General features: G+C 42.3%; 1 long non-coding RNA gene across 1 annotated transcript; it reads right to left on the reverse strand.

The window, feature by feature from the left end:
- Positions 1-1,091: 1,091 nt before the first annotated feature.
- Positions 1,092-26,444, reverse strand: LOC308137420. Its single transcript, XR_013936846.1, has 3 exons — positions 26,275-26,444; positions 15,180-15,327; positions 1,092-1,527 (listed from the first exon to the last, which is right to left on the reverse strand). It is a non-coding gene; the product is annotated as an uncharacterized lncRNA (long non-coding RNA).
- Between the last annotated feature and the right edge of the window lie 998 nt (positions 26,445-27,442).

A 27,442-nucleotide genomic window follows, 5' to 3' on the forward strand; every position in this document is an offset into this window, starting at 1 on the left:
GAACGAGGAATTTAAGCAGCAGCGATGTGAAGGGGTTTCCCCCCCCCCCCCCCCCTTCTTCAGTGACCACAGTTTAAAGTTCCTTTGTCGCTACACTCCACTCTAATCCACGGTGGGTTCAGCGAAGCAGCTGTGCGGCCGGCAGTGAGACGCGGCGACGGTAGAGGACATCCCCCAGTGGGATTTATGATGAATGTGATACAGGATGCCACAGATTAGGACCACATATGTTGAACATATTGTGACTGAGGTGAAATGCTTTGGGGAGACGCTGACACAAGGAGAAACCAGAAGAACTGGGTTTTTTTCTGTAATTGATATTATCAGCGTTTCACAATTAGTGTGGTGGACCACGTCATAACAGGCTGGCAGTTCCGGTAAGATAAATCGTGCAGGAAACGATTAAATTACTTCAAAAACAACAAAGGAACCATCTGTATTCTATATCACAGGAGCGTGAGGACAGTGTTCACACACTATTGGACTAAAGATGTGAGCGAGCTTAAACGGGCGCAATCTGGCACGAGTTTTGCTCGACTTACGTTAATTTACACAAGACTGGTACCTTTTCTTGACTCTCGTGTGACGTTTTTAACCATTATATCTAAATTAATCTAAATTTTGATTCATAAAAGCAAGCTGTTTTTTTTTAAATACACCTCAAAAGGAAAGAAAAACAGTTGAGATCGAATTCATTTCAAAAAAATCTTTTAAATCTAAAGTGAGTAATAGAGGAACAATTTCAAAACGCAAAATATTAATATGAAGAGATTTATAAGATGGTTGACATGTAGACTTTTTGATCCATTTTATTATCTAAAGTGCGTTAAACATGTATTTTATATACATACATGTTCAGTTATAACCACAATTTGTTTGACAAAAACTGGTAATGATAAAATTCAGCTTTTCTTATATATCTCATGTAAATATTTTTTTTTTACTCTTTAAGATAATGGCTCTTATTATTGAACTTCATCGAATTTCTCTTTCATTTTGAGTATTTTATGTGATTCGTGTATCTAAAGTGCAGTATTTTTTTGGGGCGACGATAAATACCCGTATATATATTTACTTAGATTAGTGTCACAATCCGTCCGGGCTAAAACAGAATGTCAACTCCTTTCTGTGCGAGCGTAAGGCGTTGAAATAGTTTGAAAAAACTAAGTATGTGTTAGGAAACTTCTCGCCTTCAGTCTTCCTCTCCGTCTCTCTTTTTCTCTCAGGAGGGCGAGTAAATTCCTGGCGAGGCTGCTGTGAGTCGCCTCTCCCCGCCTGCAGGTACAGACCGGCCTCCTCTGTCTGCCTGTCTGCAGATATCATACCGCGACGTGATCTATTTAGCTCCCTGACTTAATGCTCACCTGCTCACGAGCCTCCGGCAGTGTGTGTGTGTGTGTGTGTGTGTGTGTGTGTGTGTGTGTGTGTGTGTGTGTGTGTGTGTGTGTGTGTGTGTGTGTGTGTGTGTGTTGACTTCTTCCGTCTCCTCGCAGCTGGAATGGCGGCGCTCCCTCTTCATCCGCTGACCTGCGATTACAGACACACACACAGACACACACAGACACACACAGACACACACGTTAAGAATGATAGATGAGTGTCTCCAACACCGACAGGATATTTACAAATTATTTTTGACACCATTAATCTTCCACCAGACAAAATGCCATCGACTATAAAACCTACGAGGTCCGACGAGACAGAATCAGGCTGAGGAAAGGACTGAGGGTAAGGAAGTGAGGGTGAGGCAGGCACTTGCAAAAAAAAAGAAGAAAAAAAAGTGTATATATAGATATATTACATGTTATTCTAGCATTTAGTTTCTTGTAATCAAAAAAAAAAGTTAGGAATATTCATAGTGGCAATACAATTTAATGCATCCCTCTGATGTTTTGTGTGCCATGTGTATTATGTCGGGTTTTTTGGGGGTTTTTTTTTTGGGGGGGGGGGTTGTTTTTTGTTCTGATTTTGTCACGTCACTGACAGATACGGACTGACTTGCACCACCACGCTCAAACACACACGAGTCGGGGTCTGAGTCCAGCTGGAGGTGGTCTCCTGCCAAACCTGCAGGCGGCCTGACTGTATTCATATTCATCAAATGCACACGCTGATGGAAACCGACAGCATCCGCAGACACAGCTGGGCAAAAAAAAAAAAATGAATCGACTGGTGGGTGAATCAATATTTCAAGTGCAACCTGCCGTCTTAAAAAATGTATAACAAAAAAACGACTTTGCTGCCTCCGTTGCATTATTCCGTCTGTGACTTACTTCTCTGCTGTTCTACACAGTCACAACAGATGTTTGCTCTGCACATTAAAAAAGAAAAGGTAAGTTGGAACAGAGGGAGATGAAGAGACGTGGACATGCTTCGCTAAGTAATGTCACGAGAGGAGGGCACTGGGGGGGGGTGGGGGGTGGGGGGGGGGGGGTGGTAACAGCCAATAGGCCGGGAGAGCTATGCGCATGAGAAACACGGAGGAGTGCTTGCTCTCCACTTGCTCTCTCGTTTTACCCGTCGCACGAACACACGGAGTGGGAAGAGGCTCCATGGGGCGCCGAATAATAACCCTCCATGTCATTATCATCGCCCGGCCGAACGGCTCGCCACTCTTCCTCCACCTCCTTCTGTCTTCAACACAATCATCACCCTATCGTTTACAGCGTGCTGCTAAATGGGAACATCAATAGACACATCCATTAGCAGCGCCAGTTCTTCCCTCTGATTCTCAAGTGCTTTAATAGCTGGCACACGTGCACGGACATGCGCGTGCACTCACACACACACACACACACACTCACACAGCACTTTGACTGTAACCAAGTTAGCCTGGAACGGGCAAGGCTGATCCGTTGAAGTGTATCATTACAGTTGGTTAGAACCACAGTGCTATAAACCAAGAACACCGTGTTGTTTTCTGACTGAAGGAGCTCCAGCACAGTTTCTTTCAAAGTGTGGGGAGGGCTTTCCCTGGGGGTGAACAGAGAGCTTCAAAGAGAAACACCACCAGGAAAATCAAGGATGGGGGGGGGGGTTGAGAATGAAGAGTCGGAAGTGAAAAAATATTTTAATAAAATACATATTCGTGATTGGATTTGTAGATTGTTTAATTTATGAAATAAGCTTTACTGCAAAACATTAAATCTATCTGTAAATACGTGATAGGCTTTAAAAAAAAAAAAAAAAAATCCTATAATTGCCAAAAGCAGTTAATTTCACAATGTGAAAAATTTCAAACAAAATCTATGACTAGGTGAAAGACAAAGGATGTATGGTGTGCGACGTGGGAAGCTGGGGGTGGTGCAACATGGGTGAAGCTCTGTAAGGAAGGAGGGGGCTCCTCCTCCCACTCTTTGAAAACCCCTGCTCTAATGCACTGTACTTTCTACTGGCACTGAAACTCGCTGTTAGTTCTCGTTTTTTTCCCCCTCACTTTACTTTGTGTCTGAATTTGGAGTTTCATACTGTGTTACCGACTGCATGTGTGGCGTTTCATGACGGCCTTGTTCTGAACACGAGATTAGTGCAAATTAATTAGCGCTGGTATAATAAAGAGTTGTGTACATACGGCCTCACAAAACTCATAAACACACTTTCATTTTAGGAGTCAAGACATGAAGCGTGTTTTAATCCAAAATATTTTTAAAAAGGATCCATAAAACACGACACATTCGGACGTTCCCTGTTAAACGTCTTTATGCTGGCGGTAAATCATAACGCGAAGTAATGGGTGCAGCTGTTCCGACAGTTTATGAGCAAAATAAAAAGATTGGAACCCAAAAGTGATAAGGAGGGACAGAATGTCGTAAATATACCATGACACGGAGGGTTGATTTGTCCACAGTGCCACAAACAGCAGGTTCAATGGTTTATAGAGGGCTTCTGCAGCAACGAGGAACTGGATTGTGGAGCAAAAAGAAACGTGCACACACAACTCAAATATAATCACACATCGTGAATCAATTGTTTTTCAAATTTAGTTGAGCATTATTTAATTGACTAGTATGTAGAATAGGACCAGGAAGTAACTTTTTTTTGGGGGGAGCCGGTTAATTATTTTCCATTTCCAGAATTTGGGGTTAGAAGTGACGTGTCGTTTCTGCACAAAGAAATTCATTGGATAATTGGTTTGTTTTCTCACATTCAAACCACTGGAATGCTTCTGACTCCGTGGTCTGGGATTCTTACTGTAAGAATCAGACACACACACAAACACGCACACACACACACACACAGTGTTGTTAATGAATCAAACGCAACAAATCCATGTAATGCACAACTTGAGGTATTGCCTCATATCCAACATGCTGTTTCCACACTAAGTGCTCCACGTTTGTCTTTATGCCCCCATATGTTTGAAGTGGTGCCTGATTTGTGATTAGTATTAGATGTATTAACTCAGCATTTCACCTCCTCCTTCCATCTGATATGATTTGATGTTTTTGTGTGCGCAGAGCGAGCCAGCTCACAAGTCAGTTCCTATAAACACCGTGGGTGGTCTCGAGAAACTGTGACAAAACCCCCAGAATGTGTGTACATTAACACGTGATTCATCTTTAAATAAGAGGAGGGAGGCTAAATGTAAGCTTGGCAGTTTGTGGAAACAAAAATACCTCCGGTCCACCCGCAGCCATTATCACTAACGTGGTGAATCAGCCTTTGAAGTCACTTTGTACCGTTTGTGAAATTAGACTCTGGCAGAACATGCCGGTGATTATTAAATGATGACACGGCTGATGTGTCTCTCTTAATATGGGCTTCTGTGTCCGTGGTACACTTTCATGTGGCGTCGCACACACAATGGAGTTTTTGTTGCAATGATGAAAAAGCTGGCTGTGATGTTCTAGTGTATGGAGCTGGGGGTCTGACTTGTCCATAGCATGAGGAGATGGGCACTGAGACAGAATGAAGCATCAAAGAGAATTTCTCGGTGTAAAATTCTAACTTGACCAGATGGAAAGGGAGAAGAAAAATTGGTTCAACCTGGAGATGCAGCAGGGGGTGACTAATGTAGCTTTCCAAATACTCAACTAAAGCCCTCCATAATTTAGCGTGCTGAAGTGTGCAAACATGTTTTTGCACGGAGGCTGAATATTTCTGTCGGATTATATTTAACCTCATTTGAAAAAATAAAAAAAATAAATAAAAATTATAAAATAAATGTTCCCATCATAATGAAAAATGACTGCATGACTGCATTTCTTCAAACGCCTTGTTTTATTTTATTTTCAGAAAGATATATCAATATGGAGAATATTCAAGTTATTGTTTTTATTATCAAGTAATTATTCACAAATGTTTTCCGTTTTCACAGCATGTTTGATTTTCTGCAATTATATTATTTAAAAAAAGGAATATATTGAGTATAAAACTAACACTTATCTTACTAAGAGTCACTTTTTTAATGAATGTAATATAAATATAACGGAGAAAATTAAAGAAAATATAAAGACAGGTACATTTAATAGCCATGACTGTCTCTGGTGTGCCAAATGCATGTACGACACATTTTTATTAACAACCAAACCCCTGACTAGCAAAAAAAATTACTATTCCTATACTATATAAATATAAATATAGATACAGATATATATACACACATATGAAGTTTTGTTAATATACCAAAGTGTAATTTTGTGCTGGGGGCTAATCTTCTTGATGTGGTGTGAAACAGAATAACCTCTTCATGGTGTTCCAGCTACATTTCAAAGAAATTACTTTTTTCACCTTTGGAAATGAAAGTGTAAATTAGGTCCTATCGAGACTGAAGCGTCAGAAGAGTGTGATTAACCAATTAAAAAGAATGTAAGCACACTGTGAAAATAGTCTGCTATTGAAAGATGTTAAACACACAATTTTTTTTATCAATTATTATTATTGTTATTATCATTTCTGTAGAGATCAGGTATCAAATTATGTCACTTTTTTTCTTTTTAAGCCATTAGCCAGTCATACTGACTCTGCGTGTCCTGGTGTTTTCTTTGATTCGAGAGCCATTTGGTCTCCTATTGTGACAAATAATGAGTCACACTTTGCACTCTGAAAGCTGCTGGTTCATTTACGGTCAATGAGCAGATCACATTTCCTGTGGCAGTCATATTCATAAATGTTTTTAAATCACTTTAGGGGTAAAAATGATTTTAAAGGAACACTGCTGTTCATGTGCTGCTCTTGTGCAGTCTGTGGAAAAAAATAAAAACCACAGACTGGTCATGGATAGGCATGGCAATCACAAGGCCTTCTTATGTTTGCGTTGAAGTCGATGTCTTGTGTGTTTAAACGTGCATGTCGTAGCTGCTCAACCACATTGTTGGTGTCATTTTGTTTGTGTAAATATACCGAGTGGAGATTCAGATACCAAATTAGACTCAAATTATCAGTCGATGTTCATAATTCAAAGTGAATGTTAACTCAATCTATACTGACGACGTTTATTTGAATAGCTTGCAGTGAAACAAACAGCATGCTTCATTTAAAAGCGATGCGACTCTACATACTCTGCAGTGAAAGAAAGAAAGCAACACAGCTGTAACAAATAGCACAGGAAATTCTTGGAAATCGCATGTACAATATAATTTAAGAAAAACAAAAAAAAAAACAAAGTCTGTCCAAAACGCTGTTAAAAAATAGTTTGCTAAAATAAGACTTGCCAGTGAAATATGGTTCCTCTGAATTCCTCCCAGCCGAAGCTATACTCGTGGAGAAAGAACAATGATTGACCTTGGCCAGATGAAAAATTGCTTCAATTGTTCGTACTTCACTTTGATGTTAAATACAGTGAATCGGGGCAGCACAGGAAAGCTGCTCACCACAGCCCAAGGAAAAATTAAACCTTTTATGCTGCGTAAGAACTTCCCCCACTCCTTCTCCTTGTTTTTCTTGTGGAACTTCTCTTCCATTGCCGGCTCCTGCCAGAATATACCAGCAATTCACTATTTCTGTCTGCTCAAGCAGATGTATTCCTTCGTTACTGCTTTTTATAGGTTTGGTTGCTTCTTTTTCAACCTTTTACTCCATCATGCCTTCCCTCTGGTTTTCTCCTCATTGTTTTTCATGCTCACCTCCCCTTTTCTTCCTCTGTGCTCCAATAAGCCGACTCTCTCAGACCGAGAGGAGCGCCTCCATCGTTAAAGCGCTAGCACAGAGTCACCAATTAATAATCTCTGTACATAGAAAAAATACAAAGACAAAAACAGACCACCCATGTGTTCTCAGATCAAAATGCAACAATAAAAGACTTTGTGTTCTTCCTGCCAAATAAATCAGCCAATTCACAAGAGAGGCAAAAAAAAAAAAAGTTGCAAATTAACGGACGTTTTAGTGTTTGACTGAACACTGGCTGTTTTATGTGCTAACAAGAAGACACTATTAATCAGGACTGAATGCTTGAAAGCCCTTGTTGTGGGATTGACTTGCATTGCAAGTTGTTTGCACTCGTTCCCATCAAGTAAGATTGAACGCCAACAAATACATCTAAAAAAATTAAAAAATAAATGCAGACTGAGTAGTCTGAATTGAATGTGACCTGTTAGCATCCGTGTTGTGCACACGCTAACTGGACTAATGGCAAAGAAGTGTGCTGCTAAAACCGTACAATCATCCAAGTGACGTTTATCCCCTCAAATAATACAGAGACGCCGTCGTGAAAACCGGCACAGACATTATGAACTGACATTATGCATTTTAAGGTAAATTCTAGGCTTGTGATTATGTGTGGTTCAACTGGCAGAGAACGACACTGTGCAAAGGTTAGTTCAATTTCCACTGGGCCACCCAGGGCTGGAGTGGAAGACACTTTCTTGCTTGATCTTTCCGCTTTACTGGGGTTTGGGTTTGCCTCGCGTTTTATGAGCTAAATAGGTGACCACAAACACATATATCTATTTCAAATACGACAAAAGTATAGGTTTTATAGTAAGCGTCTCTACGAAAATTTAAGCTCTTCTGGTTTCTCGGGGCCTAAATAAAGGCTTGAATTAATGCTAAAGTTGGTTATGAGATGATATGTAAAAGACAGTGATTTGCAAATGATACATTTCTAGGCGAATGTCAGATACGTCTGCTGGCTGCAGTGCTTTCAATTAAAAAAAAAAAGTCTGCTGTGCCATGTCCACGCCACCAACATAATGGACGACACACGAGAAACAAATGACAAGGCTGTTTTCACTTCTGCTTTTCAGGAGCACTTAATGCAACGGTCTTTGTGTTTTGTCAGTATACGTCTGCGTTCTTACTATATTGTGCCTGTCTGTGATAAACTAGTACCGGCATGTAGAGCCAGACCACCCAGAGCAGTCACCAAAACACCCTCCGAACTCACAAAAAAACGGCACTAGTCTTAATTATATCCGTTCTATGGGCGTGTCTTTCGGTTCAAAACAGACATCTGAGCCACCCTCCAACCAATCGGCCACAAACCCCACGAGAAAAACTTATGGGGAGATATGTTTCAGAGAATGAGGGCCTGGGATGGAAAGAAACATTTTTTTTTTTTTTTTTTTTAAACAATTGTACAATAGTACATTTGATTTCACAGAGTTTATTGGTGGATTATCTTTAAAAACCAGATGACTCGTAAATGATCTCAGACTTCAAGTATAGTATTTCTGATGACAAAACAAGCGAAAGCTTCAAAATCCAGCGAAGGATCAAAAATGCCAAGGGAGATGGGATTAAAACCTCTGATATTCACACGTATGCAATGCCAGGCTCTCAGATGATGAGAGGGCAGCGCCTGCGCGCCACCCACAGGTACACTGTATTAAACAGGCAACCCCCTCCAGGGAGGAGGTTGTTGTGACTGCACTGTTCTTTTTCATGATGTCTAGTTTTCAAGCTGGCAGCGTGCGAGGAGAGACCTTGTGGCGTGCATGTAGGAAGACATAAAGACACAATGAGAGAGAGAGCGAGCGAGAGAGAGAGACAGAGAGAGAGAGAGAGAGAGAGAGACAGAACCCCAGAGACAATCTGCCAGACAAATCCTCCCCGGGCTTTGATCCCGTGCCCACTTCTTTCTGTTTTTGGGCAAACAGCTGTGATGTTCAGCTGAAGCGCCATGAACTTCCAAGGCTCCAAACAAGACACAACTGTCAAATTCTGCAGAAAATATGGAGGAAAGGAAAAAAAAATACAAAGTGAAAAGCAAACAGCATGACGAAAACAATGAGCTAATTTGAGTAAAAAGCTAAAAAAAAAAAAAAAAAAAATACAGATAACTGCTTTTGTCCTCATCTCTTCTACAGGCGATCCACTGAAGTTCAAAAGGTGAATATACTCCCGTGGTTTTGTTTTGTGTTTGTTGAGCAGAGATGCTATCGAAGGCCATTTGTTCCAAGCAGCCAGGCTAATGACCCAGATCTGACGTTTGGCGTTTGGCCGGGAACTGGGAGCAAGAGAAGGTAAGTAACCTCATATATTCTCAGGGGGCCGAGCTAATGAGAGGGAATGGGAATACGAGCCACGGTCCATCATCTACTTAAGAAGTAGACAGCAGTGCGGCCTTCTTCCCTCTGATTCGACCGACGCACACGTTTACATGAAAAAGCAAATAGAAAACCCAACTCCACTCCAGCATCTAATTTTCCTCCTGTCCAGTTAAGTAAATGCACTGCACATAGCACTCAGCCATCAATAAGTCGATAGCACATTATTCTGAGACATTGGTATTATTAATGTGAACAAGGGGTTCTATCATCAAGACAGCTTCCGCCGTTTCTTCCAACAGATTTTTACCACTTGGTCTGGTGTATTTGTGTCTGCACCAAGTCTATTAAACACAACAGATTCTAGAGCACAAACAGAAGTGAGCTACAATATTAGTTTTGGAGATCAAACAGCCCGTGCTCAGACAAATAATACAAAATTGATAACATTATTGAGGCTGCCATCTATTTGAACAATGCCTGCTGCAACTTTATGAAAACATATTGAAGAGTAGCCGCTATCCTCCAAAATGTATCTCAAACCCACATCTTTCTCCCGATGTCCCACCTTGAAAGTGACCAGGATGGCTTTTTAAAAGGAATATTATTGCTAGCATCTAATTTTATTAATAAGTGTGTATTATTGACTGATTTGTATTTGATTTATTTTCCCTATTCCCATCTTAAATCTTTATATCTTCAAATGGTTTGATTTTGAAATGGACTTGTATCTATATTCGTTAATTTCACTCAACTTTGAATTTCTCTAAGGGTTAGACATGCGTGCAGGAGCACAAATGCATAAATAGAGAAGGTAAAGCCGAGTGTGGACGTCTCTGGTTTAAGGCTGAGTGAATTCTACTATGATGGGAAAACAGCAGGGGGTCCTCTCCTCTGCCTTTATTCGATTCAAGTCGAGCCTGGCTGCCTCTCTTACTTCTAGTGTGCCCGGGAATATTTATGCCTGTGTGTGTGTGTGTGTGTGTGTGTGTGTGTGTGTGTGTGTGTGTGTGTGTGTGTGTGTGTGTGTGTGTGTGTGTGTGTGTGTGTGTGTGTGTGTGTGTGTGTGTGTGTGTGTGTGTGTGTGTGTGTGTGTGTGTGTGTGTGTGTGTGTGTGTGTGGGGAGGGGAGTGCTGGAATAAGTGCCTCAGTGCACCCTGTGTATGTGCATGTCCCAGTGTTTGTGCGTGTCAGTAATACCTCCAATGGCAGACTAATGATAGGTCTTATCGACACCCAGCAGTGAATGCAGGCCTTTGTCTCCTCTCGGGATGCATTATGAAAAGCTTAGGGGGCTGCCTTTGACTCGTTTTCATTCTCTCACCCACTGATAAAAACCCCCGGACAGAAAAGGCAAGTGTTCCACAGTTTCTGTAGTTTGTCAAGATTACTCACAATACAACCCACATATGCATATTCCCATAATCAAAATGGGAAAAAAAAAAAAAATTAAAAAGTTGGGCTCGTAAAATCCTAAGACACTGACAAAAGTTGAAAATGGATTCTGGGAGTCGCGTGTATGTCGAACATTCATTGTTCTTGACCTTTGAACCCCCCCGTCTACGACGTCTCACAGTGACCGCTGTAAGACGCAGCAGCGGAACAGAACCTCCGTCTACATCGTGTCACGTTAAAATTAATGGCCACATGTGATGTCACGGAACTTTGTTCTCATTTGAATCAGTTAAACTCAGAATATATTTAGTCAGGAACACATTGATTCTAATTTTGTCCTCACTGATCACAACCCCCCCCCCCCATATCTGAGAATGTGTGTTTACACTAAATATAAAACTATCCTTTTGTGATTCAGGCTTCAAAACATTTTGAAGGACTAATCATTCTCAAAGTAATGCTTTCTAACTTTGGAAACAAACCTTTATATTTATGAATGAATTAAACTAACTCCTCTTGCTTTGTATGTTTTACCAGACTGTAAAAACGGAAGGTCTTCCTGCGGAAGCTCTGCTCATTACTGCGCTCACTGGCGGCTTAAGGGTTTGGGGCTGGGTCGCTTAAACAAGCAGTTTATGAAATAAAACTGTTTTCTTTTCCACTGATGCCAAACATTACTTGGCTTTTTTTGATTATTATTATTATTAAATAAACAGCAGTCATTTGTATTCTTTTCTTGCTAAGTCAATCAAATCTCCCTGAACCACCACAGTCCTTCTGTCTCATGATGAGATGATTATTGTCAGCAATAGCATACAAGTACATTATATTCTTGGTCTTAGCTTTTTTTTGACATTTTCTCACTCGTGTTCCTCTCGTTCACCCTTCATTTTTATTATTTTCAAGAGAACTCCCAAGAGCACATTTTTATAATCGACACTTGCCCTCTTTATCGCCTCTAGACTTTACTGTCAGTCCTTTGCTTCCTATACTTATAAAATCAAGACTATTTCAAAATCATTTTTGAATTGCGCCCTTTATTCACTGACACTGCAGTTCAACAGAGAGCCCCCAAAGACCAAACGGTGAGGATTTAGAGGTCTCATTTAGTCGGCAGGTAGAGTGGAGACTCCCCCCATCCCATTCCACGTAGCAATTAGTGAGAAGCCAGGAAGTGCAGTATTTTATGGCCTTATAAAGACATTAGAAGCACTGTTCCATCGGCCCTCAACCCCTTCACTGTTGACTAGTTCTGCAGTATCCCTCCACTTTTTAAATTATGTTTCTATCATGGACAGATTATCTAACGTTCACCCTGGGATGACGTTTAAAAACCCTACCCGTCCCTTTGTTGCGTTCTCGTCTGCCCACTACCTTCCTTTAAAAAAATAAATAAAAATAAATTAAGTTTCCACTGCTGCCTTTTCATCCCCATCAATCTTTCATTCATCTGTCCATTTCGAAACTGCTGTTGCTTCAAACTCAATAAAAGCTTTCATTCTAATCTTCAATCCTCAGGCTCCGACAGGAGGGGGGTGGGGTGGGGGGGGGGGGGGTGTCTTTGATAGCTCTGCACTCCGTTGTTTCACGGACTTCTTTGTGCAGACACAAATGTTACAATTTTCGACACTTGTCCATTAGGTTTTCATGGTCGTCGCCCAACCGAGTGTGTTTTCCCTCTCGCCATTGTAAACCACTGTCCATCATTTGTCAATTACTCGGCGCGAGCGTGAAACTGACAATTACTCGCCCTGTCCTCCAGTCCTGCGCTGAATCAATATGACATGATGTGGGGGACTCATTTGCCTGTCATTTTCCCGTGCGCGTGATCTTGAAATATAAAACCTTGTGACACAGCGTGGCATGAGCCCCGGGGCCCCGCCTCCAAGAAGGGAGCCAACGCTGCTGCTGAAGTCCTGCAGCTCTGCGAGCCGGCTTAGACAGACCCGGCTGCTCCTGAAAGACCTTCTCCCACGGAAGCAGGGGGCCGACACACTCGAGAGGAAAAGAAGGGGCAGAGAGAAAGACCAGTGGCATGCCGTGGGTCTTTGCTCGCAACATCCTTCCACCGTTTTCCTTTCTTTCTTCCCGAGACGAGCCCCGCGTCCCGCGACACCAAACTCCCATTGTGCCGCGGGAGAAGACGTGGCTCCTCGCGCTTGATTGATACAAAGCCCATCTATCAAAAGAACGATTAGAAGGCAGAGAAAACATTTCTTCTTCAGGCACGTTCAAAATGGGTCTGTTCAAAGTGGGACTCAAATTGTGAAACATCTCAAAATGAAAAAGCGATTGCAGTCCTTGTAGGATTGTTTTCTTCATTTGAGCATTACATCCCCTCACCTTTCTAATCTTTCCCAGCGTGTTTTGTCTTGAAATGACAGAATGACCTTTTTTTTTTAATAGGTGTAGCCAATACATAGGATGGCTCACGCAACAGAGGAATGTGCTTTCCCTGGGAAACCAACACATACCACATTAGAAAGACAGTTAGTAAATAAAGACCAAGGCTGGCTTTATGTGGACGGGTTCAGGAAATTGAGAATACTATGCAGCAAAAAAAAGGAAAAAGAAATACTGAAAGGAATTACATAAAAAAAAAAAAAACCCTAGTGTGAGACACAAGGTTGACATCAACTACGAGAATGAAAGACGCATACAGAGCTGGAGGAGAGAGAATCGAGTAAAACAGGAGTGGCTTGATATGAGACGAGTTAACCTGAAGTGAAATGAACTGATTCTTACTGAAACTGAATTTGTTATGTCTCCTATTGGACATTGCTGTGATGGGAAGGTACTGCACACAGAGTTCGAAATTGAAATGCACACTGGGAAAATATTGCATTTCGATGGAAGAGGAACACCACCAAAGCAGAAAACACTACGCCTTATCGAACCGAAGGACTTATGGACATGAATAATAGTAATGTCAAGAAACCCTGGACTTCAAAAGGGATTTGAAAGAGAAAAAAAATGACAGCTCTGCCATGATAATGTCAAATGTGAGTCTCATCAGAAGACAACATGACGAGTACTGAGAACAACAACATTTTCTTTACCTCTCACCGGTTCTCCTCTTTAACCATCCTCCTATCTGTGTACGATGCAGCCATTCTCTCCATTGCCTGCATGATAGAAAATGATTTACTGCTGCTTCAGCCTCACACTGCCAGTGAGAAGATTACTCTCTGAGAGATCGCTCAGTTTGGGAGCCGCTGAAATAGTTAAGGCAATAAGGTGGCTCTTGTCCCAGTTTCTCTCCCGTGTTTTTGCATTTTGAATTTACTCTTCTGCAAGATAGTGTAGTGTAGCGTACACCCCCCCCCCCCACCCCCCCACCACCATCACCACATCCTGAACATGTTGGGAGTTGTCTGTTCTAATGAATGGCTGGAGGAAAAAAAAAAAAAAAGGTTGTATCTTCGCCACATGGGTTTTTATTTTCTACAAGTAGACAAGGGATTGTGAAGCATCTGCGACAGCACAGGTGCAGTTTGTGTGGCCTTGGACACGGTGAGAATTCATTCCAGTACAGAAACACATATTATGAAGCTCTCGTGTGGAGAGAACTAGGTTTTGATTTATCTTCTGTCTACAAAGCAGCTCCAGTACAATTACAGTAATCATTGCCAAAAGAGCAGGCCACTTAGTGCATGGAGAACATCTTAAAGCCTGTATTCAACTGCGTGTAAACAGCCATCGAGAGTTTTCTAACTTTAAGTTGTCACAAGGAGACACCTTTTGTGAGATTTGCATATGCCAGATGCTAGATAATGTAATAATGTATGTAATATCTTATAATCTTATCGCCCAAGCACAATAAAAGCTATTTGAAGAAACTTGTAGGAGGAACGGAAGAGAAATAATATAAAGTGTTTATGTCCATGGCATCTATTTAAAACACATTAATACTATGAAATAAAGTTGTTATTCAAAGACTGCAAACTTTGATATTTTTGCCTCCTTTACAAAGGTTTCCTGAATGTATTTTTTAAAAATTGGTCCAAGGAATAATACGTTACGCTGCTCTGTACAAAGATGATCAATTAGGCTTTGTCTGTGTGATTTCAACCCAAAAATGATCAACACACATACATATATATGCAACTGTGGTTGTTTGGTGATCATCACAGACAAATCAACACTAAACCGATCAAAATGAAAAGTTGGAGCTGCAATAGGTGACAAAAACCATTGTTGTTTATTGTTCACCTCTGCTGTGGCCCCCCACCACAGACAAACACAGACACAAACTCACACTTAACAAAACCATGCAAGCATGCAAACACCCAGTCCACACCAGGTGTCGATGCAACAGCCAGACGGACAGAAAACAATGTAGAACCTGATCTCTCTTACCTCTCTTTAATCACTCCTGACTTCTCCTCAATGCGTCCTGGTTTGGGGGAGGGGTGCGCGTCAGTCCTCCCTTCCTCTCGTCTGCGGTCGAGGTGAACACTGCACGCGCTCTTGTGCTTCTTCTTATCGTGTCACGTTATTACTTGACCTGAGAGAGCAAAGGACAGAAAGGGGGAAATGAGCCATTGACAGACGGTTTGAGTGAAGCAGCTATATTTTGCAAGAAGCACGACACCTCTATAATAATACATAAAATAAGCAAATGACATAAACAAACCTCTCCAGTCATAGAGTCATTGGCTCTAATTCAACTAACTTTCAAAACTCTGAAAGTAATTCCACAAGAGGTTCAGATATGCAGTGCATGGCCTAAACAAGGACCCGTTTTTATATAAAGAAACATTTTGTGTTACTGTATTCAACCAAGTGTTCATCTGATATGTTGAGCAACGTGTATGGGGCCAGAAATAACTGATCAGAGATCAGTTGTATTTAAAAAAAAAACTAAGTCACATGATGATGATGACTAAAGTCATGGCATGACTGTGACTATTTACAGTCTGCATACCTGTTTCACCTTGCTGCACTTCCCATTTCACCTTCTCTCTCTTTGTCAGGCCGAGTATATGTAAGGAGGTGTGGGGGGGGTGGGGGTCCTCTCACGGTACAATTTTGAAATTGTTACCAGCTGCGACGGCCACAAACACATGCACCCTTTCTGTCATCATTTATAACATACAGCTGCACAGATGAAGCCAGGGTTAAACAAATATTGTACAATCCCCTGAAAACAATGCCCCCATCACTCCTCTATCACACACACACGCACACACGCACACACACACGCACACACGCACACACACGCACGCACGCACACACAGAGCAGCCTTGCTAAAGCAGAAGAGCCATGCTCCTGTCCCATGTATTTGAATCCCCGTTCCTAATGATAAACCTCCTCCGTCACATTCTCTCTCCGGCCGTACCCCATAACTGCACCCCTCCAGCAAGGCCGCAACAGTGCTCCTTTGTTTAGACTCCTCCCCTCTTCTCTTCTTGCCCTCTCACCCCGTCCTGAATGATGCTGGTTGGTGGAGACAGAGGCATGCCTCAACAGGAACGGTGGAGGAGAAGGAGCGAGAGATTGATGGTGGGAAAATGGAGCCGGTGTTGGGAAGGGTCACTCACAAAAAATAGGGGACTTAGCGGTATTTTTTTTCCGCCATTTCTATTTCCCCGGCTGTCATTTGTTCAGCTTTCTGCCCACTCGGCGTTATGTGACTGGGATTACTCAGTGTTAGTGGGAGGGAGAGAGGGAAGTGGGTTTTAAGGGACCACACCCTCAGTGAACCCACCAACTCAAGTTGAAGCGAGAAGAAACTCTCTTCCAGAGGACTATTTTCTGCTCCAGACAGAAATTCTATTTAAAAACACTAAAGTAAAGAAAGAGAAAAAAAATGTTGGTTTTTTTTTTTTTCCATTTCAAGTCTGAAAGGACAAACACTTAAGAAAACAGCTCTGTTCCTTGGCTTTCACATTGAAATGCCTCAAAAATAATGTGTTTGATATTCCAACAGGCCAATCACAAAAATAGCCTTAAAGCACACAAACGTATAATTTCTTATTTATGCAAAGAAAATACTGTGCCTGCCCGCTGAGGTTAGTCGAGACAATTTTAGCCATTTCTTTCTTTTGCCGTGGCTGGTGCGGCAAACCCTGTTTTCTAATGGCATAAATACTGCTCTCGTAATGGGGCCTGGGGCACGTCTCTTTTGGAAGTGAGGGAGACGGCACAGAAGAACAGTACTTTTTACCCCCAGCCAAACACACACGCGCAAACACACAAAAAGCGGCAGCTCCGGGGCAATCGGATCATTAACCCCGACTAATCTCCAAACATTATGTTTATAGAAAATGCCTTTCCAGCTTATGCGCCTGCACAAGCGGGCCATATTAATTCATTCTGCGTGCAAGTGTGCAATAGCATGTTTGTTAACTAGGATTTTGTGTGCGGGTGTGTGTGTGGGTGTATGTATGCGTGTGTGTGTGTGTGTGTTCCACTGCTGCCGCCAATGTCTGTCGTGTCTGCTGTGACAGACACAGAGGACATGACAGAGACAGTGAAAGCGTGAGCGTGAATGGGTGATTGTGTCTGCGTTGCGTTTCTGTGGCGCGAGTATGTCAACGATGCAGCGCGCAGCCTTGATCTCGACTCCTGCCTCTCGCCGACACCCGCTGCGCCCGCTTCATTAATCAATAGGACAGATGAAGACAGACTCCCGCTGTGCTGTGGGGAAAAACGGTGGCTTGCGTGAGCAAATGTGCGCGCGCGTTTCCTGCCTGTAAGGAGGCGAGAATGCCCTCGGGTAGAACGTGGCAGACATGATGCAAACCTTCAAGGCTTCCTGCCCACACAGACATCATCTGAAGTGGAATTGCTTTCTTGTTAAAAAAAAAAAAGAAAAAAGAAATTTGGCGTTTTTTTTAATAATTTGACGAGATCGGTGTGTGATCCAAAAACTGGTAAAATCTTAAAAAAAATAATTAAAGTGGAGTTGTACAATTGTTATCACTAAAGCGCTATTGACTTACCTTCCATGACTTAAAGACCTTTTGAACAAGTATTATAGACCGAATTCACACCAAATATGAAACTTATCTAACGTTATACTGTATTTTGCTTCTTCTCGATAAAACATTCAGCTTTTCTCACAAGGATTTAGCTGTAATGTGTTTATGACCCGATCAACTCATGCACAGTAAAGTCCATCACATTTCTAGCAGCTTCACTAAAAAAAAAAAAAATGGTGATGGTTTTCAGAAAAAAAATCAGTGAGTGTAAAAATACTTCCGTAACAGAAGTAATCAAAATGGTTTGAGGGCTTATGCAATGAATCTAATCATTTAAAATAGTATAAATGTCCTCAAAAGTGCAACTGTTCATCTGCAAAGCAACGAGGTGTAGGCCTGAGAACAAACACACTATGTTGTATGCTTACTCATTATAGTGTCCCTTTGTGAGTCAGAATGAGTTGTAAGTTGGATTTCAGAAAGCCGAGACCCAAAAGGGATTCTCATACAGTGTCGTGTAGAAAAGATGACATTTAACACTGTTGTTTGAATTTTAATGAATATTTGTGACATTTGGTTGAGCAGGTAATGCTTGCCTTATGTTTGTGTCTTTATTAATAAAATGTAAAAAAAAAAAAAAAGGCAATTAACTTCAACAGGAAGACGAGGCTTCAGCATACTTGAGTGCATTTAATTTTCCATACATTATCATTTTGATTGAATGACAATCGTAGGCTTACAAATCTTAAATTCCAATCACAGGTTGCACTGGATTTGAACCCTGTATTGCATGAAAGGCCGGTACTGCAGTGAAAGAAACTTTCACAATTTGTTGCACAAATTTCGAACAATGTCCAACTCTTAGAGAAAGAGGGCAAGATTTGAGTTGATTTGGTTCCAAAGAAGGTGGAATGTTTGCCACTTCCTGGTGCTCCAAATGACTTGAACGCACAGCCACAGAAGGCTTTTCTCTTCGACCGCCAGCCGAGAGTCTCTTCAGGCCACAACATGGTCATTGTTTCGATTAAAACTTGTGGTGCATGGCTGCGACTCTGAACCTTCTTTGTTGGTCGTATTGCTGTGACGAGTTAATCTTTCTTATACATTTTATATAGGCAAACGCAATGTGTGAAACCACAGAGGCCATTAACTGATGTATGGGTTTTATGTGGAGCCACCAGGAGACTCGGCATGAACAACGATCGCCCAGCGAGAAAGAACCATTAAAATAAAGATGCTTTTTCTCAGTCATACCACAGCGGATAATTCATGTTTATAAATTAAGCTAAGTGTACAGAGTTAGGAGGAAATGGAATGTCTTGTCAATATGCAAACATTAGATCAAAAGCGGCCTCTCGACTGCTCTTTCTGCTGATTGTATCTTACGTGCCTCAGAATGCCTTTTTAAACAGTTTTTGAAAAAGGGCAAACACTTATGACAGGATATTCAAGATAAAGTGAGACTTGAGAGTTTGAGAGCAAACATATCGCCTGATATTGTTCATATCTGTGAAAAAGTGTCATTTAGAGTTTGATGTTTTTATTTGTTTTGAAACTAGAGTCTAATAAACTAACTAAAAAAAACATTCTGGCTGATTGACAACCAAATTGTACCTATTTCCATTCTGTGACACGGTTACTACAGATCCTATTTTGATTTAAAGTTACTCAAACGTCCCATGTTAATAATTGATGATTAGCTGTTACTGAATACCACTTCACACAAGTCAGATTCAGAAATGTGAAACATCGCGGGAGCAGGACATGTGCCGTCAGTAGCAGTTTCTCCCAAAAAGTTTACAATACTTTTTTTTTTAAAGAGTTTGTGGATTTTGGTATTCACTCCCAAAAATAAAACTGTTTTATTAGTGCAAGGGCTAAACTTCCTGTTTCTAATATCTCAACCCTAAAATTGAAATACTGAAAGAAGGAAAAAAAAACAAAATCCAAAACATGGAATCCCGTGTCACTTCCTCACCCGAGATGCCCCGATTGCAAAGGCACATTGTGCGCTTTGACGTTGAACGCCTGACACTCAAACAAAGGAGCCAATGTAGGCCTCGAGGGGGCAGATGACAAACACTCCTAAACCGTGGCCAGACATAATCCCCACCGCCCCCACCTCCCGCCAAATCGCGCAACAAACGCTTGCGTGGAGGGGGACTCATTCAGAGCACATTAGAGCGGTGACGGGGGCCAGCCACTGAGGGATCAGGGGCCAACCACTGAGGGACTCCCTTCACTTGGCTGTCCTAATCATCCGAGACAAGCCCTCCACAGGCAGACCTTCCCGCCCACAATCCCCGCTCAACCCCCCCCCCCCCCCCCCCAGAGGCATGACCCAGACGCATCGAGGAGCGTTTACAAGGGCAGGCAGCCATGAAGTCGGGGAAGCTGACCAAAACGAGCAGCCCCCCGGGAGCCTTCGTTTAATTGTAAATCTTCTTGGTCCAAATTAAACAAGCTCGAGAGCATTCAAGTATCCATACATGCACGCACACACACACACACACACACACACACACACACACACCACCGACTATGCTTTTAAGAGACTGGCACGTTCCATAGAGCATGCCATTGATGCAGAATGATGAGCGAGACCCTATCGTCTCGTTATATTGTCTTCAATTAGGCAGGAGATGATGGGAGACAATAAGAGAAGCATTTGTAATCATGAGCCTCCCAATCTCATGCTGAGAAACAGAACTTCATTATGCCCAATGGTCCCTCGTTGACGATAAAACTCAAAATATGTGTGGTTCATCCTTAGGAAGTTTTCAAGCATGAATAGCTCGGAAAGAAGTGAGTCACCAGGAAATACTGTAGGGGGTTCTGAAACCAAAGACAACAACAAATATGGGCAGAGGCAAATGTTCTTTGATCAGCACGGCCATGAACAACAGATTTCACCATTAAACATGGCAAAGAAACCCCAATTACAGCGCCCATTCACTTACCTTTTGCAAGTCTACTACTCTCACGTTCCACGTTTTCCAAGTGCCAATCGGAGGTCTTCTCCAAGTAGAAAAATAAGCAAGGTGAAATTAGGAAAAGAAAAAAAAAAAATACCCAACTGTTTGTATTTTAAGAACAAGAATAGTGTTGCCATTTCAAGGTAGGATACTTTTACAGGCACACAGTGTCGCCATGATGTCTTTTCATCTCCACCACAGGAATGTTGTACAGGCTCAGTGCTGAGAACAGAAGTTCTGGCAGAGCTTGTGTCAGCTCAGAGCCATCTGCACAAATGAGACTCGCAAATAGAAAAAGCAGTTCGAGAGCGCATTATCTGCATTTACCTGGAGAGCGTTCGGCTGGGAAAAAAGAGAAAAAAAGAAATGACTCTAACCCGACATCTCGTAAGCTTTATAGCTCACCATGTCATTTAAAACACATTGCGCCGTGGCTGTTGGGCTTTGATAGAACCATCCAACCGGACAAATACTGCTTTCAAAAAATTGTTCAAATTATTTCTTTCAACTGGGATTGTGGGGGTACTGCCCCCCCCCCCACCTTAAAAAAAAAAGAACCTCTTTCTTTTTACACTCCACGCCTCCTTTCCTCTCTCCTCACGGCACAATAGAGCTAATCTGAGACAAACACTCTCACCAGATACGACACACTTTTAAACGCAAAAGCCAAGGTGATATGATTTTCTTTAAATCGTGTCAGTGAAGCATGAGGCAAAATCCATTATCCATGGAGGACAACAGAGTCGTTCAAGAAATTGTTGTGTATTTATTCGACAAACAAACAGCAGGTATTACAGCGTATATCATGCTCCCCTTTAACACAGCTAAACCCTTGGTTGGCTTTTTTTTTTTTTGCATTTATGATATCGCAGTGGTGGCAGATTGATCCTGAAACATTAGGATTTTAGCCATTTCGACAGTGGGTGCCACTAGAGGGAGGGATATTCGTCAAGTCAAGCTGCCTTGGGGCCGAACATCCCTTCCTGTAAGCCCCCCCATTCTCTTATCTGATTCCAGCAGACGGGGTGAGATGATGGCCATGCCAACCAGACCCTTTGATTTTGATTTTTTTTTTTTTTAAGTATATCCCTTCGCTTTCACACTGCTTTATTGATCGCCGACAGACCTCATTTTGTCCCTCTGCTTGAAGAATGTTCTATTTGTAATGTGATCACCCAGATGAAGATGGCGGGGAGGTGGATGGATACTAATCCTGCTTTTTACTTTTTTTTTTTTACCCACCCAGTCTCCAGCATCGTAACTGGTGATGTTTTTTTGTGGATTGCCTCTGCCAAGTTTTTTCACTGCCTCAGGCTCAGAAGACTTGTGTTTCTCTGACTTTTCTTTATTTTCCCCGGTGAGGACTGGTCAGGGTTTAATCCACAATATTTAAGAGTGACTCTCTGAAGAATGGTTGCTCTTATTTAGCCATTTGCGACGGGGGTTAATGAAATCAAGCAACAGCAGCAAAAGCCTTTTAACAGCATTGATTTGTCAGACTTATTCACCAATGTTGTCAAACCAAATGTGCTTATTGACCTCGGTGGACTTTGACACGTTCCTCCATCTCGAACAGCACGGTGCAACAGTACAGCGTTGGGAGCATCTGCCTTGTCATTCCGCCCAGATGGCAGCAGAAAGTATGTAAATTGGTTCATTAACCTTACAGTGCTTTAACCAGCGGGCTGTGCAAAGAGTTCACTCCATACGGATTTTCTAGAATTTTATTAACAGCCATTATTAACAAAGAGAAACTTTCTCTAATGGCCTGAGGTGATTCAGCGGTGGTGTTATCAAACACTGTAGTAATTATACATGACATGCCTCTGATTAACGCTCTTGTGAATATTACACCGATGTCATCTCATCGTTTCCTCACATTAAAGGAGGCCGATTCATTTTCTCTGCAAAAAAGGATCATTTTATGGACGTATGAAGGGGAAACAATGGTTTTCATCACTACATAACCCCCTCCCCATTCTGACAAGAAGAGATGTTTAACCTCTGAAAGCAGTATGGCGTGAATAAAATAGAGGAGGGGAAGCGTGGGGGGTGGGGGGGGGGCTGAAAATGTGAAAGGGTTCTCCGTTTTCATGTCTCATTTCCCTCAGTGCTTCCAATCTGTGTGAAAAATTAGCTTGTAGCGTCGTCTGTGTGTGAGCTGCCAACAGTGAGGGCTTGCACCTGGACCAGGGAGGAACCCGCGAGGGGCCAGGGGTCACCTCGTGGGCCAAACAGCCCTCCCCCCCCCGAAGAAGGCCAGACAACCCCTGCCGCTGAACATAGCCTATCACACCCCTTCCTTCCCTTTCCCTCTCTTCTTCCTCTCCTGGTCACCTCCCCATTCTTTTCTCCTCCGGAAAGGCACAGTAATCCATAACCTGCTCAACTATCAGCGCCTCAATTATCCTTCCCGTTCACCCATTTTCTCTCTCCGGATGGAGATTAAAAACCCCCCCCCCAAAAAAATAAAGACAATTAACCTCTTCACGGCTGGGGACTTTTCCCAGGAAAGGGCATGGTGCTAATTGAATGACTCCGCCATTTACATTCCTGACCATGACTTCCCTTTCTCACAAATAATTCTGGTTTCCAAAATCCTAATCTATGGTCTTTGTGATTGTCCAGCATCATTATTGGAGACATTGTCTAATCGTGCTGTGAGGATGGTGTTTCACTCCAAACAGGACGTATCCGGATCATTTACACATCTATTTACGGACTGATATCTCTAAACATCAACAACTTTGTGCTTAGGATGTTATGATAAAGCACCCATGGAAGCTGAAATGATAGACACTCGCAAGAAACAAATGTAGGGGTCATAACTTCAATATTTCATTGTCATAACAACACCCCCCCACATCCTCAGCCTTCAATGAAATGATCTTTCTCCCCTTTCGTTGTGGAGGGGCCTCCTATTCTACTCCAGGTAGAAAACCTCAAAGTGTAGGAGGACAGAACAGCTTGTTGCACCCATTGAGCGTTTTATTACTTCCCCTTACAAAGGATGGTGGCAGAAGAAAAGACTACCTCAATCTCCTTGATGCGATGATACACAGTCAGCTTTTGAAAAACACACACACACACAGACACAAACAAGTAGCAGGATTTGGACTGAAGCTCTGTGCAAATTTTGCCAGTGCTTGTTCTTCAAAACATCATATCTGAGAAGATTACATTGTTGTGGATGCGCCGAGAGCCCATTACAGCTGTTGGGGAATAATCTTCCGAAAAACAAGTTTATTGAAATAGACACGGTGGAGGAAAAACAACCCGGGATACATTTTCAAGGAAAAACAAGCCGCATTTGTGTAGACGCAGCCCAGATGTCCAACAAAGACTCCAATCAGCCATTTTTCATAAAGCAAGCCATCTTGTTATCTAGCTAACCCAGCGGAAGACGCATGACGTAATCTGTAGCCAACACAGATCGCGAAGACAAAGACATGTACAACATGGCTGAAGATGAAGTCGTCACAGATATACGCATTTGAAAATATTAACCTTTTCTTTTAATTACCGTGTTGTAGTTGCAGTCGATTGGCAGCAGATCGCATTTCAATGTCGGTTTCAACACAAAGACAACTACTGTCGTCAAAAGTACAATGTGAACACTGTGACTGTCTCATTTGATGCCTCCGGTGCGTTCAAAAATTTTATTGTTGAGCAGTGATTGCATGTTGTGGCTCACTTTTAAAGGATTTAACTCATGGTTACTAGTAATTGTGCACCATCAAAGAAACCGTGAAGCCTTCCAACAAAATCACAATCAATATTGAACATCACGACATCTGCGTAAACTACTGACAAAGGGCAGTGCATAAAAGCCAAATAATGTAAAAAAATGAAGAAGAAAAAACACTTTAGCGGCACATTTTATAACAGGAAATAACAGGGGGAAAAAATATCACAGTGACTGGAGAAATTAAGCGGATTTTTCACCCTCTCGTGTACACGCCGAAGAAGGCTGAAAAGAAAGTCTTTGATGTTTTCTCACGAGTGTGGAGTGCGTGCTGCAGCTTTGTGAGTCAAGCGCACTTGATCCAAGATCCATAGGCTACACAGTGGCAGACTCGCACACAAAAGACGAAAACTCGCAAACAACATCGCGTGTCTTCATTGTGGACGAAGGGCAAAAGAAAGAAGCAACATGCACAGACAGGGCAAGACAGGCCAGCAGGAGGAAAGGGAGAGGAGAGGAGAGGAGAGGAGAGGAGGGAGGAGGAGACATAGAAAACCTAAAACAACTGGCTGTGCTTCAGACAGACTGGAACTTCTCTTGATCATCATGTCTAGCCTTCAGGTGTCTGGGGCCGACTGTAGGCACTAGTTAGATGGAGGGTGGTGGGAAGATGAGGGGGGCTGACTGGAGATAACACAGCAGGCAGACACAGAGGGAATAAGAGTGCTGCCTACATACCACCACGTCAAGTAAAGAGCGGGTGGAAGGTAAAGGGGGGGGGGAGTAGAGCGGTTATAAAAATTTGATAAGGTGATCCTTTGCTAAAGTGACTTTCTGTGTCAGTTTGTGTTTCTGTCTCCCTCCTTTTTTCTTTTTTCAGATTTTTTTTTTTCCAGTTGCCCTCCCTCCTTGCTCCACCAGAGCACTGCCTCAGAGAACAGGGCAGACAGATTTTATAGGTCCTAATTAAAGCCATCTGAAGCCTTTCAAAACATCAAATGGCCCTGGTCCCCCACTCTTTTTTTCTCCCTCTGATTGTGCAGAGAGCATGGAAAATCAGAGGGCACCATTTTTTTTTTTTCCCCTCGACTCCTGTAATGTACATAAATTGTGCACCCTGCACCTCATTCCCTTGACCCAGGCAACCCACTAATTTCCAATCAATAAAAGGGTTCAGTGAGTGACACGACCTTAGTGGGAGAGATTCAATTCACCGGATAACACATTTTCTACACAGATTGGTAATGTCAAGTCTCAATTTAGCCACGTTCTGCACACGAGATGACAAATAAGGTGAGTGAATATCCACCTTGACCTTACTTGGTGGGCTGAAGTGAAGTCCAGCCATGTTTTTAATCCCATTTATTTCTTCTCCAATGCCACCCCTTGCTTTAATTGTCCTCACTGAGCCGTGTGGACTGGCTGCACAGCCTGCCTGCCTCCCTGAGGTCAGCAGGTTTGCACTGTGCTTTTTACCTATATGTTTCCATGCAAGCGGGGGAAGGCGCAAACTGCCGCACATTCACAATGACAGAAAATTGTGAGGGACGCACACAAAGTAACGACACGCACAAGACGCACGCACACTGTGAGGGACTACTCCCCTGGTAAGTGAAGTCAATTATGTTTCAATGTAATCCACGATCCAGAGGTTTACAGTGTTCGGATATCATTTGAATGGATACAAAAAAAAAAAAAAGCGAACACACGGTCCAAAAGTAAATAAATTAAGCGTTTCATTTAACAAAAATTGAGTTAACGATCAAATCAGTATTTCTATGTATTAATCTGTTGGATGCGACTATAACCGATGAAAATAAGGGAGAAAAAAAAAATCAATATTTAAAAAAAAAAATCGCTTACTTACAATTCATGTGAATAACTTCTGGGCTTGGTCCCCGTGTCTCTCCGTTTCACGAGATGATAAAGTCTGCTCGCGCTCACGAACGCTGAGCCTCGCTGAATGATGTCAAAGTTGGGTTTTTGTTGTTGTTGTTTTCTGTTGTTTGTTTTTTTTTTTTTTTTGCATAAGATAACACCTGGTCATTCGCGCGAGGTGGGCAGTGGACGTCCGATTCCGCCGGTGTCGGGTCTTCAGTGATGTCTACACTCGCCGGGATTGAGCGCTGAGAGGACAGGGAGCGCACAGAAAGGCGTCACGTGAGCCGGGGAGCGGCGCGCCATTGGCCAGCCGGGGATCAGCGCGATAAGGCTTCTCTGTGCGCCATTGGCCCAGGACGGGGACGGAGGCGCCTCCTCACCGGGCTCTGCGCAAGAATGTGTGTGCAGCTCAGTCAGTGTTCATAATTTTCAGCGGGAGGGGTGAGGGAGGGGAGGGGGACATAAGTAACAAATTGTTCTTCACATTTTTCAGGGTTCTTTTTCCCCCCTCCCCTTTGTCATTGACAGTATGAGAAATGCGCATGATGTTTTCTCTCCATGTGATGTTTTATATATGTATATATATATATTCACATGCCAACATTTTTAACTTCATGAGTAAAGGCAGAATCGTTATTCATTACTGTCGCTGTCTATTCCAATGGTCAGATGATTCTTGTCAAATAGAAAACGCCTTCTCCATGAATACATAAACAGAGCCAATATACCAGTTGAAATGTCTTAACAGACAACAGATAACTCCATTAACGGTCCTTGTTAAGTGTACTTCTGGGAAGTGAACATTCATGCTCGCGGCCCATCTGATGAAACTTCAGAAACAAGCAGAGCGACAGAACATTATATAATTTGTGGCTCATATTGTGTAATTTAATGTTGTTCTATCTGTGTGGATTAAAGGCTTTCTATGAGTGCTAATGTCGAAATACCGAGACAAAGATCGGAAAGCTTTGGGGCTTAAGCAACAATCACTTTGAGGTATAGCACCACTGTTTGTGTTACCAAAGACAAAACAAAACAATAAATAATCTTTATAGTATCTATTTGTCTTGCTGTGAAGAAATATTTAGCTGAAGTGTAACTGTTGTATTGATACCATAAGACACCTGAGGCCATGGTGGTGCACTATACAAATA

Source organism: Blennius ocellaris (genome assembly GCF_963422515.1).
Source record: "Blennius ocellaris genome assembly, chromosome: 12".
NCBI lineage: Eukaryota > Metazoa > Chordata > Actinopteri > Blenniiformes > Blenniidae > Blennius > Blennius ocellaris.